This window comes from Dipodomys merriami, unplaced genomic scaffold (assembly GCF_024711535.1).
Source record: "Dipodomys merriami isolate MVZ:Mamm:240054 unplaced genomic scaffold, mDipMer1.0.p SCAF_139, whole genome shotgun sequence".
Taxonomy (NCBI): domain Eukaryota; kingdom Metazoa; phylum Chordata; class Mammalia; order Rodentia; family Heteromyidae; genus Dipodomys; species Dipodomys merriami.
Window position 1 is genome coordinate 2,626,587 of NW_027202704.1, and position 12,448 is coordinate 2,639,034.

A 12,448-nucleotide genomic window follows, 5' to 3' on the forward strand; every position below is an offset into this window, starting at 1 on the left:
ACAAATAAGTGGGCAAAAGACTTAAAGAGAATCTTCTCTGAAGAGTAAAGAAGGATGGCCAATAGACACATGAAGAGATGCTCAACCTCCCTACCCATAAAAGAAATGCAAATCAAAACAACATTGAGATACCACCTCACCCAGTTAGAATGGCTATAATCAAGAACTGTAATAACAACAGATGCTGGAGGGGATGTGGACAGAAGGGAACCTTACTGCATTGTTGGTGGGAGTGTAAATTTGTTCAACCACTTTGGAAAGTAATATGGAGGTTCCTCAAAAGACTCCACATAGAGCCCCCCTATAACTCAGCAATCCCATTTTTGGGCATTTACCCAAATGTTTACAAACAAGACCACACTAAAGCTACCAGCACGACTATGTTTATTGTAGCACTATTTACTATAGCTAAGATATGGAACCAACCCAGATGCCCCTCAGTAGATGAATGGTTCAAGAAAATGTGGTATATATACACAATGGAATTCTATGCCTCCATCAGAATGAATGACATTGCCACATTTATTCGAAGTGGAAAGTCTTGGAAAAACTTATATTATGTGAAGTAAGCCAGGTCCAAAGAAACATAGGTCCCATGGTTTCCCTTATTTGCAATATCTAGTATATGTCTGAGTCAAGCAGAAAAGGTCAGTTAAGGTGAAGTTAGCGAAATGAACCTTAAGATATGTGCTCACATGTTTTTTTCTTTCTTGTGATTGTTTCTAACACATTTATAAGACTATTTCTTTGTTGCTTTGAATGACCCTCCCCCACAGTATAACCCATGCTTTCACTGTATTTGATGTCAGTATAATTTGTGGAGGGGAAGGGGAAAAACAATTCATTTAAATAGGGATACATGTGGACCCATTGCAACAATGAGGTGTACAAGTCATTTTGTCAATAACGAACTTCACAACTTTGGTGCAGGGTGGCAGGGGTGAGTGGGGAGGATTGGGTGGGGGCGGAGGGGAGGATGGGAAGGGATGGGAAGGGGAAACAAAGGAGGAGGCTACAATGCTTGATAAGAAATGTACTCATTATCTTGCCCATGTAATTGTAACCCCTCTGTACAATATATTCACAATAAAAAAAGGAAAACAAGCCGTGCACTGGTGGCTCATGCGTGTAATCCTAGCTACTCAGGAGACTGAGATCTGAGGATCTCGGTTCAAAGCCAACCCGGGCAGGAGAGACCGTGACACTCCTATCTCCAATAAACCACCAGAAAACCGGAAGTGGCGCTGTAGCTCAAGTGGTAGAGCGCTCTCGTTGAGCTGAAGAGCTGAGGGAAAGCTCCCAGGCCCAAAGTTCAAGCCCCACGACAGACCAAAAAAAAAAAAAAAGGGAAAATATATGAATAAAACAAAAATGCAATAAATAACTACAACAAAGAGGACATGGACTCAACATTTATACGTAAGTACAAATCATACCTTTACAATGTATATAAATAGAAGGTTTCCAGGGCTGGGACTTGAATTCAGGCCTAGGGACCAGCCTTATTTTCTTGACTTCAAGCATGGTGAGCTTCCCTTTCATCCACCGTGCTTCAGTTACCCAGGCCTTAAGTTCAAATTCAAAGGTAGGAGAAAAGGCGTGAATTGCAAGCCAGGGACCCTATTTTTTTTTTTTTTTTTTGCCAAGCACGGTCTTGAACTCAGGTCATGGCAACAGTGCCTCAGCTTTCATCACCATAGGCTGGGGTGCAGCCGCTGAAAACACAGCCTATCCTGGGATCCTAGAACTTCAGGCCTTGTGCGGGGGGGGGGGGGAATGCACAGAAAAAAAGTGGTGTGATGGCGTTTTTACATTTTCTTCCTTTGCACTATGGCCATCTGGGTCTGAGTGATCTGACTCCAAAGGATACTTCACCTTGCATTGATGAAGGCTTGCAGGCTACTGAAGAAGCCATAATCCCGACCAATGATTAGCCAGGCACCAGTGGCTCTCAGCAGTCCTCCTTGATACTTAAAAGGCTGTGATAGGAGGATCAGGGTCAAAGTCACCCTAGGAAGTAAAATCCTTAAGACCCCTGTCCAACCTCAATGCCAACAATGCAAAAGTAGAGCTGTGTGGCTCCAGTGGTAGAGGGCTAATCTTGAGCAAGAACAGCTCATGGACTGTGCTCAGATCCTGAGTTCAAGGTCCAGGTTTGGCAACAAACAGACATACACAACAATCTGTGCAGCCATCTGGCTAAAGCAGGTCTCCCTCTTGTCCCCAACTGGATTGTACAGAGTTTCCTGGTGAAGGGGCTGCTGTCATCTTGACTCTGTCCATTCTGTCTGCATCACAGGATTCCAGGCACACCCCCATTCTTTCATGGTTCTTTTTGCCCAATGGGATACAAGAATAGTGGCCACGCCCACATTCCATGCTTCCCAGTTACACCTGGATTCCCTCTGTTGGTTGACACCAGCAGTTGAGGAAGGTAGAGGTGGCTGAGTGGTGAGCAAGAGACTCCAGGTGACTTTGAGGTAGAGTAGGAAATGATGTCCTAGTCGGTGAGTGGGAGAATAGAGGATTTCCTAGAGCCTGGGAATGTGGCCAGCCCAACTTTCCCGTCCCATTGCTCAGATGTCTGAAACAATAAGAATCAATGAGAGAACTGTGGGCAAGAAACTGCCACAAGAACACCAGCAGTATCCTCCCGACAGACCTGAAACATTCAAGAAAACAAAGAACACGAAAAAGGGAGGGATCCCCAAGATAAACACCACTGGGGACCCAGATTGAATGGAGAGTCCGGCCAAAGGTGATGTCGACCATGGGCCTACCCTGCCTTTGGACACAGTCACAGCCACCAGGGTCCAGAGTGTCAAGGGTCCCAATACCACCAAGGATCCACAGAGGTGCTACCTGCATGTGGTGCCCACCCTGGACAACAGAAAAGAAGAAACCAGGCACTCTTTGCCAAGATCCTACCACTGAAGCTGGGAAAGACAGACCCGCAGGGTCAATGGGAGTAAGAGAGGGAGAAGATAGCCCAGATACATGCAGCAACAAAAATGGAGGTATGGATCCAAAAGGTACCCATACAGCGGTTGGTTTCAGCAGAAAGCGATTTACAATGTGTACTGGCCCAAGTGCAGCAGACCACTGATGACAGAGAAAGGGAGCATGAAGCTCTCACCAGCTGCCTACAAGCTACAGAGTGGCGTTTGGCAGAGCTGGAGATAGTGGCTTCTCTGGTCACTGCTGCAAAGGAGAAGACCAAAATGTTCCTCACACAGCTGAATGATGTGATCCTTCAGCTCGAGGAAAATACCAGAAACTCTGATGACCTGGAGCAAGTGAACACAGAGTTGCAGGAGAAGGTGGACGTGCTGTAGATACAGAGGAGCAACATGAAGAAGAGAATATGCAAGTTCCAACAAGCGCTGGAGGGCATTAGGTACTGAAGATGGAGTTGAATAACCTGGAGGAACAACTTCACATCCAGGTCCAGGAAAACCAGTCTCCGTCTTCAGAACGTGGAGCAGCAGGAGCAACTGCAGAGACTGGAGGAGAAAGCCTAGGATCAGCAGGAGACCCCTGAGACCCCACGATGTGCATGTGTGTGGGATAGACAACCGGAGGAAAAGCTGGCCCTGCTGTGGAACGCTCTCCACAGGGTGAGCACTGAGAAGGAGGAGCTCGCCAGCATCCTGGACTCAGAGCAGCAGATGAAGAAACATCTGTGGGAGCAGTAGGACTGTTCAGAGAAGAAGATAGAGAAATGGATAGTGGTGGCTGAGCGAGAGAGAGCCAAGCAGCTCAGGAGCAGCAGGAGCAGTCCCTGGGCCAGTGCAGGAGTTCAGAACCTCCTGTGAATGGCACATTGTCCCCAATGAGCGACTGTGGTCTGAGAAGGAGGCCCTGCAGCAGCACTTAGAGAGGCAGATCCAGCTGCTGGAGCAGCTGAAGCAAGTGAAGGGCTCAACAAACTGGAAGGACCAGGTGGTGTCCCCGAAGTGGCAGGACACTCTCAAGTGCCTGGAAGCCACCAGATCACAGGAGGAATGCCTGCAAGCCCAGCTGAGCTTCCTGGCTTTCCCTGGGGAAGGGGAAGGCATGAGCCCTGGAGAAGCAAAAGTTAAGGAGGTGAATCCCCCCCCACCCCATGTGACCATCACACAGGATGGAGATGTTCCCCAGACCAAGAGTGATATGGCTCTGAGAGTGCTCTTGGAGGATGAGATCCACAGGGGGAAACTCCTGACCCAAGAATGGTGGGCTAGCTTCAGGCACCCCATGGCCAACCCAGCAGCTCAGGGCCAGACTGAGCTGGAGCCACAGACCCTCATCCATGACCTGCCTGATGAGGTGGACTTCCAGAGTCCAGCAGGTGAGCTCCACCATTGATGCAGCCAGCTGTTGGCACACATCCAAACTATCAAGGAGTCCCTCATGGTGTGTAAAGAGCAGATGTTGGTCCTGAATGAGCTATGTTGTGAAAAAGCCCAGTGCATGCACTGGCTGTCTCAGGAGAAGATCGAGAAGAGGAGAGTGTTGTGGAGCTGCTGTCACTCCTAGAAAGGGAAAGCACAGACAGCAGTTTCCAGATGCCAGCACAGGCTGAGCCTCCCATCCCCCTCCCCAACACTGCTTCAGAAGCAACTTGAAGACAGCATGGAAACTGCCAGAGGAGAGGTCAGGGTTCCCGACCCCATAGTGGACTCCCCCAAGGAGCAGGTCCTGCCCCAGATGCCCCACATCCAGATCTGCCCACAGCTTCCAGGCTCAGGGGAGGAGTGCTTTCTCACTTTCTCCGGTAGACTGATGCGGATGATGACTCTCTATGTGACATACTGACTCTCAAAAGCGTTGGCAGCCACCAGAAGTAGGTGACTAAATGGCTTTCTCTCAGGCCTCCATCTGCCGGGCAACGGGAAGGTTAAACTGGGGGTAGGGTAGGGCAGAGGCTGAAGGGAGTGGGCCCAAACTGAAGGGACATCTAATTGCCTATTGGTGGCCCATTGTTGACTTCTGGCATGCTAGGCAAACACTCTACCACTGAGCCACATTCTCAGCTAGGATGATTTTTCCCCCTCCCAAATCCATATGGCCATTCCTCAGATAAATAGGAAGTAGGGGCTAGGATGAATATGAAGCACAAGTCTGGTTCACCCCAAAATATTCCCATGCCTCCTCTTCCCACACCCTGAGTTGAAGCTTCTCTTCTAACATTGAGGGATGAGAGAGGGAGAGGGGAGTCCCAAGAAAATACCAACAACAGTGGCCCCCTGAGTCCCACATCCTTCCCCACACAAGTGGTCCTCCAGATTCTGATCTTACCTGACTCAATGTAAAGTCTAAACTGTCTCCCTACCACTGCAAGGCTCAGGATGAAATAAAAGTCAGCCCAGGCCTCAGCCCACACGCAAAGTGGAAGCTCCTAGTCCCAGACCTACTTCCACCTCTGACTGCCCCTAGTTAGGCCACACCCACCACTCACCACTATGATGGTGGTGATAACCTCATGGATAGATTCCAGGAAGAAGGTCTATGGCAAACAGCAGAAGCATCAGGGTGAGCAGGGCAGAAGGAGGTGGGGTGATTGCTCTGGGATCTTCCTTGGAGCCCTCCCATCCAGCCAGACCCATGCTGACCCAAAGCACGGACAAGGCCAGGGGGTGAGACGAGATGGAGGAGCACAGGACTAAAGGAGGTACTGCTTTGTCTTGGAGGACTTGATTAATTCCAATTATAATTAATTCCAATTATATTTGGCCCATGCCAATCCCAAAGACATCATGCAATGCCTCTCCGTGTTGTTGGTCGTGAAGGCTGTCCCTGAGCTCTTTTTCTCAAGGCTGGCACTCTACCACTTGAGCCACAATGCCATTTTTGTTTTCTGATGGTTCATCGATAAGAGTCTCATACACTGTCCTGCCCAGACTGGCTTGGCACCATGATCCTCCAGATCTCAGCTTCCTGCGTAGCTAGAATGACAGGCATGAGCCACCAGTGCCCAGTATGTGATGCCTTTTGAAGGCATCTTGGCGAGTCTGTAAAGGAGCCCCAAAGGGCCTGGATAGACGATGACCCAACCAAGGAGCCGGGATGGGGGAAGGTTGACCTTCTAGCCATTCTGTTCCTCCAAAATTGAAGATGCCAGGTGATGTTGTATGCACCAAACACCTGGCCCAGCAGCCACCAGGCTTAGTGGGGGAAAAAGTAGAGAATACCCAAAGACTGCAGTGTAGAAATCTCTGATTTTGCATTCATGTGGTGTGTGTGTGTGTGTGTGTGTGTGTGTGTGTGTGTGTGTGTGTGTGTGTGTGTGTATGCAGCCCCACTTCCTTTTCGATGGTTAATTGTAGGTAAGAGTCTCAAGGACTTTTCTGTCCAGGGTGGCTTTGAATCATGATTGGGGGCCCCAGGGAAGCAAGAGTAAACACAAGTCGCAAGTACAATCCCTATTGTGGGCCACTCCTGCCCCCTAGTGGCCACACATGGAACATGCGGTCTCATGCCATTATCCTCTAGAGTTCAATTTGGGCAAGTTACTAGGGCCAAGCTGACTTTTGCTTACCCAGATTGCTGATGCCAGAGCAGGTCTGTTCCACCCTAGGCCAAGAGAGCTACAGGAGGCCCAGCTTTCCAGGGACACAGGGAAGGGAGAGGTCAGCTCCAGGCTGAGCTAAGAGCCTTTGCCCACAGATACCCTAACTTGGCCTTACTTATCACCATAAGACCTGTCAAAGAACAACCCCAAAAAACAAAATTGGATCTGTGCCTCAAAGTGGTAGAGCTCTAGCATTGAATCAAAGAGCTCAGGGTCAGGGCCCCCAAGCTTTGAGTTCAAGACCCCCAGTTGACTTCCCTCATAAAACACAGCTTGTCTAAATGTGAACTGGTAGGATTTGTGAAGTGTTTCTGACGAATGGTGATACTGAAGAAAGCACCCTAATTCTAATGACAGCTGAACTTGTGACATACAGCTATGTGCTGAGTCCTTCACAGGGCGTTATTTACTGGGTCCTTCCCTCATGAGAATTATATGCTGAGTCCTTAAAAAGATGCTGTTTGCTGAGTCATACCAAAGGGTGCTATGTGCTGAATCCCTGAGAAGAGTGGGCCATCCTGGTTTTTTTTAAAGGGGGCTTTTTGCTGAGTCCATTACAAAAAGTATTGTACTCTGAGTCCTTCAAAAGTTGTGGTGTGCTAATGCATCCTAAAGAGTCCTGCTATGTGTGAGCCTTTGAGAAGAGAGGGATGAAGTTTATTTTGAGTGCTGTGTGCCAAGTCCTTTCCATAGGGTGCTCTGTACTGTCCTTCAAATGGTGCTGTGTGCTGAGAGCTTCCACAGTGTGGTATGTGCTGAGTCCTTCAAAATTGTTCTGTGTGCTGAGTTTACCTAAGGAAGCTGTGCACTGCGTGTTTTACACAGCGTGCTTCAACACAGATTGTGATGAGTCCCTGGTAAAGAGTGCTATGTGCTGAGTGTTTCAAAGCATGCCATTCACTGAGTCCTTTACACTGTGGGCTATAGACTCCCTCCTTCAAAGGGTGCTGGGTAGAGTACTCAGCATACTACATGCTGAGTCCTTCAAGGGGAGGTGTGTGCTGAGTCATTTACACAGGGTGGTTTGTGCTGATTTTGGAAGTGTGCTGTGTGCTGAGTCATCCCAAAGGGTGCTATGTTCTGAGGCCTTGAGAGGTGGTTATCCCCAACAATCACACAGACACAAACACAAACACACATACACACAGGAGTGTCACCATGCAACTGCTTGGTGTGTGGAGTGGAGGGGGATGGAGGAGAGTCTCCTCCGGCAGTGGGGCTGAGGGGAGATTCGATCCCCTGGGCCGGTACTGGGGGTGGGGGTAGTTTTGAGCTGAGGTAAGGCTGCAATTGCCATGGTCTAGAAGCCTCAGGGCCCAGTCAGGGCTGCAATTGTGGCCAGGGGTGGGGGGTGGGGACCAGGGGAGGAGGGGGCGGGGCCCAGGAGCACACTTTGGTGGCAGCAATGGCCAGGAGCTCCAGGGGCAGCGGTGTGTGTGCAGCAGGGGTGGGTGGCCAAGGAAAGGAGTGTGGGGCAGAGAGAGAGCTGGGAGAAGAGCGAGCATGAGCACTAGCACGCGTGGAAACGGCTTCAGTGGCTGGCGGTTGCTCCGCTCATAGTGTGGGTCCTGGCCGGGAGCGCAGAGCATGTGGAGCTGCACGGCAGGCACATCGCCACACCCAGCCCCTCGGAGGCGCCCAGCCATGGTGGCCCAGAGTCTGAGGTCCCAGTGTGGGGAGCACGGCAGAGGCAGTGGCTGCTGAGGCGGCGGCCACCACAGATTAGGAGGCCGCTGAGGCTGCGGTGGTGGCTGAGGAGGAGCAGAGGCTGCGCACAGCTACACCACGCGCCCGCGCTGGGTTTCAAACATGGCGCTGCTGGCTGGGACCCGTGGAGCCTCTAGCAGTCACCTGGCGGAGATGTTGCGCCCCTGGCCTGCTGGTGGCCCTGAAGTGGTTCCAGCCCTCGGTTCTCAGACTCCTGGCGCCACGCGGAGTCGCAGCCTACAGCTTCTTCCAGCAGCACACGTGAGTGGCCGACCTGAGCTCCCGCACTCCACAAACCCCCTGTAAACCCCGTCCCCCACTCTACCCTTCCTCCCCACCCTCGAGGACCCGGACCCTTGCCTCTTGCCTCCCCATCCTGCCCTGCCTGCGCCTCCCCCGTGCCCCACAGTCTGTCCTGGCTCTGCCACAAATGCATCCCAGAGGTGGGGGGTGGAGGTGGGTGTCCACCTGGAGATCCCACCCTCATCCCTAGTGGACAGTGTTCCAGGAAAAGGGGAGCTGCAGGGATGGGGAGGAGGGGGCACCACAGAACACCTGGCCTGGAGCAGTGGGAACCACACAGCTGTGCATCTGCACCCTTCCTCTCCCTGGTGGGAACCTGGTGGCTTTAGTCAGAAGTGGGGAGCTGCACCTCCACACCTACCTTCTCGGTTCTTTTCCCTTTTGCTGGGCAGGAGTTGTTGGATGCAGAAGATAGAACCCGTTGTTGTGTGAGCCCTTGTCTTCTGCGCTCAGTCACCCTTTCACCTGAGGTCATTCCCAGAAGAGCCCACTACAGAGGTGAGGGCACTGGGGTCAGATAGAAGGTGGGTATTTGGGAGAAAAACACACCCCCTCTGACACACATATAAACGGCCTGTACCCCCAACCCCAGCTGTCAACAGTTCTGACTGGGTGATCACATTTCCCAGTTCTGCCAGCTTCTGCTAGTGCTACCAGTCCATCTAGTCTCGTAGTCCTCACCAAGAATTTGCCAAGTTGCCCAGAAGTATGTAGGAGGGAAGTAGGGAGTCCATCCATGTATATAGCCTTTAGGACCCCATCAAAGTCCCCAACAACGCCCCCACCCCAGGTCAGACACCTTTCTGGAGGCACCTGCTTTGTTTTCTGTCCAGGCTCTGAGAAGCCACATGTCTCGGAACTCCTTCACCCAGCATCCTGGTCCAGGGTTTTGGTGAATGGTGAGTCAAGGCTTGTTGTTACCAATGGGAGGGGTCTGGCCCGTCTGCATTATGAGAGCATTGTTCCCCTTGGGTGAGATCCCTTGGTTCTGACAAGGGAACCCCTGTGCTCCAGCTAGTACATTGCCCAGGTGAGAAACCAACAAACTCAGGAGAGACACTGCTCTGAATCTGTGTATATGTGTGTGTGTGTGTGTGTGTGTGTGTGTGTGTGTGTGTGTGTGTGTGTGTGTGTGTGCGAGAGAGAGAGAGAGAGAGAGAGATATCATCTTTCTCATTGTACAGTCACCTTGTCTAAAAAGAGCAAAAGCATTTTATTTGTGTGTATGTGTGTATTTGTTATTCTTTTTCAATTAATGTCCAGTATGAGCCCAGCCATAATTTTTGTTTTCTCTTTCACCGTTTCATGGCTCCTTTAGAGAAGGTCTCAGTAGATGTTCCTTTCCACCTCTTTCTTCCCCTTTTCTGCAGCCCACAGTAGCTGCTGGACCTGCGTGGGTCTCTTCTAGGAGGCCTGTGTGAACCGCAGACCAGAGTGGACACCTGCCCTTCTGTCTTTAGCCAGAAGGATCATGAGGCTACTGTGATCACAGCCGCACTCTTCCAGCCAGACAGTCTGCTCTGGTGTGTATAGTTGGAGCTAATTCAAGGTTGGGAATGAGTCTGCCAAACATAAATAGGGAATGAGATGGGAGATAGTAGGGCAGGGGCTTTGAATCTAGGAGGGTCTGGGAAGTGATGAACGGTGTGACATAGCAGATGGTTCACCACGACTGAGGATGAGAGGAAAATCTTACCCAGGGTATTGACCATGTAAGTGGGCATCTGGGGAGGGGGATCCGGGCCCCCAGTGGTGGCGTGGATTCACTCTAGGGGCAGTGCACTGGTGGGTAGTCCTCCCTGGAGTCCTGCAGACTCCAATCTGTGTCCCTCCTGGGCTGTTTCCAGCTGGGCAATGGTAGGCAAGTGTTTGCCCCTGCTGGAGCCTGCTTGGTATCAGAACATGGCAGTTAGCTAGGGCTCTCTGAATGCCATTTTCTGTAACCTGCTGTATGCTGTCTGGAAGGAAAAGAGGACCACTGACTTTGGAACCCTTTAAGTTTGATTGGGACAAGTTGAAATGCCAGCTTTTCCAGGGTTTTTTCCTTGAAGCTGGCAATTTCTACTAATGCTTGGGATAATGGGTCAAATGAGAAAGACCATTTCAGCCACCAAACAATGATATTCAAGCAGTACAAGCAGAGTTGCGGAGCCAAATGGTCTCCTGATATGAACGCCGTGCCTTGACTGGCTTTCTCTGGCAGCTGCCGATTCTCCTCCGGCTCTCTCTAGGGTGATCACTACATTCGAGAATGTTGTGGGGAGCAGAGATTGTGACCTTGCCATCTGAAGCCTGATTGCTGTGAGCAGAGACAATTCCCAGGACCTGTACTGGACTCTGGGAGACTTAGAGACCCAGGATGCCTCAGGGATCCTTTTCTGCACCATGAAAATTGGGGGCCGGATATGGTGGACCATCCAGTCTGGCACTAGGGAGTGAAGAGGAGGCCCCTTGAGCCAAGCTTTCAACTCAGGACAACCTTGTTCACAGCTGAGTGGGGAATAGAGTGCAATACAGCTGGTCAGTGGCTGGACAGAGATCTTTGAGAAGATAGGCATCCTAGAGGCCCCAGAATACAGTGAGTACATGGCTCACGTCCTTGGAACCAAAAGAGTTAAGTGCGGTGGCACCAGGAGGGTGGGAAGAGGGAGGAGGGAGAACAGTGGGAGGGCTACATCAGGCTTTACCCCCACCCAGGATGCTTACCTGAGTTGGATGGGACTTTTCTGTAGTATTGTCATAGACAGATGCTCATCTATTTATCTAACAAAACGTTACAGTGTGTGCCATTTCCTGGGGGGGAGAGAGTTGGAGTCATACAAGATGAAAGGTTCCAGTGCTGGTTCAACAGCACATGAAGAAATCTTGGTTTGAGCTGGATGCTGGTGCCTCACACCTGTCATCCTAGCTACTTAGGAGGCTTGAGACTCTTTATCTCCAACTGACTACCAAAAAGAAAATGCCAGAAGTGGATTAGCAGCTCAAGCTGTAGACTGTTGGCCTTGAGTAAAAAGGCTCAGGGACAGCACCCAGGCTCTGAGTTCATGCCCAGGAGTGACACAAAGAAAGGAAAGAGAAAGAGAGGAGGGAAGGATGGAGGGAGAAAAGGAGGAAAGGAAGGAAGAAGGGAGCATGCAAGCCTTGGTATGGAGTCCCTAGATCAAGGGAGCCAACCATTCACAATCTCTGTGGGGAAAGTTCCAGTGCCTAAAGCTAGTGTGTAGGACCAAGCCACTGACCCATTCATGACATCAGCAACTTCATGACATACAAATCTGAGTGGTCGCTGACTGCAGAGGTAAACAGCCTAGGGTAGACCCTAGGGCTCAGGGTGGGTCACAGAGTTTCAATTTCCCCTGGCTCACGGAGTTTATTTTCTGGTCAGATAAGAAGAAACTGTCCAAGGGCTAGGGAGGTATAGGCTGAGGGAGTGTCCAGAGGGGGATGGCAAGTGATTAGCAGGAAGATGAAGAGGGAGGACAATCCCAGATCCAGATCAGGCCATTGGAGCCATGACCTCAACTGACAACCTAGACCATCAGTGATAGAATCTTCGACCCAGCCACATGGCTATTAAAAGTCCTGGCACTCTGGGTTCACCATTGAAAACCTGGCTGTCGTCTACTGCAGGATGCCTGTGCAGTACATCCATGGGCACTGGCACTTTTGCTGGCTCAATCTGAAGATGACACCCCCAGTGTTCATTCCTCGACCAGAGACAGAGGTAAGCATGCCACTGGAACAGGACACCCAGGGAATGAGGGCGAGAGTCAAACCCGTGTTGCCCCCAGACTTCCTCTAGGGGATTCTAGGGCCCCCTGACTGCCATTCTCAGAGGTAGAGGTGGGTCTCTTTGCTGGCTCACCCTTTAGTCTAGATGGCAGA

General features: G+C 50.9%; 1 pseudogene; it reads left to right on the plus strand.

Moving 5' to 3' along the window:
• The window catches only part of LOC138825641 (MTRF1L release factor glutamine methyltransferase-like), a 60,729-nt pseudogene extending 57,034 nt beyond the window's left edge, over window positions 1–3,695 (plus strand).
• Window positions 3,696–12,448: the final 8,753 nt, after the last annotated feature.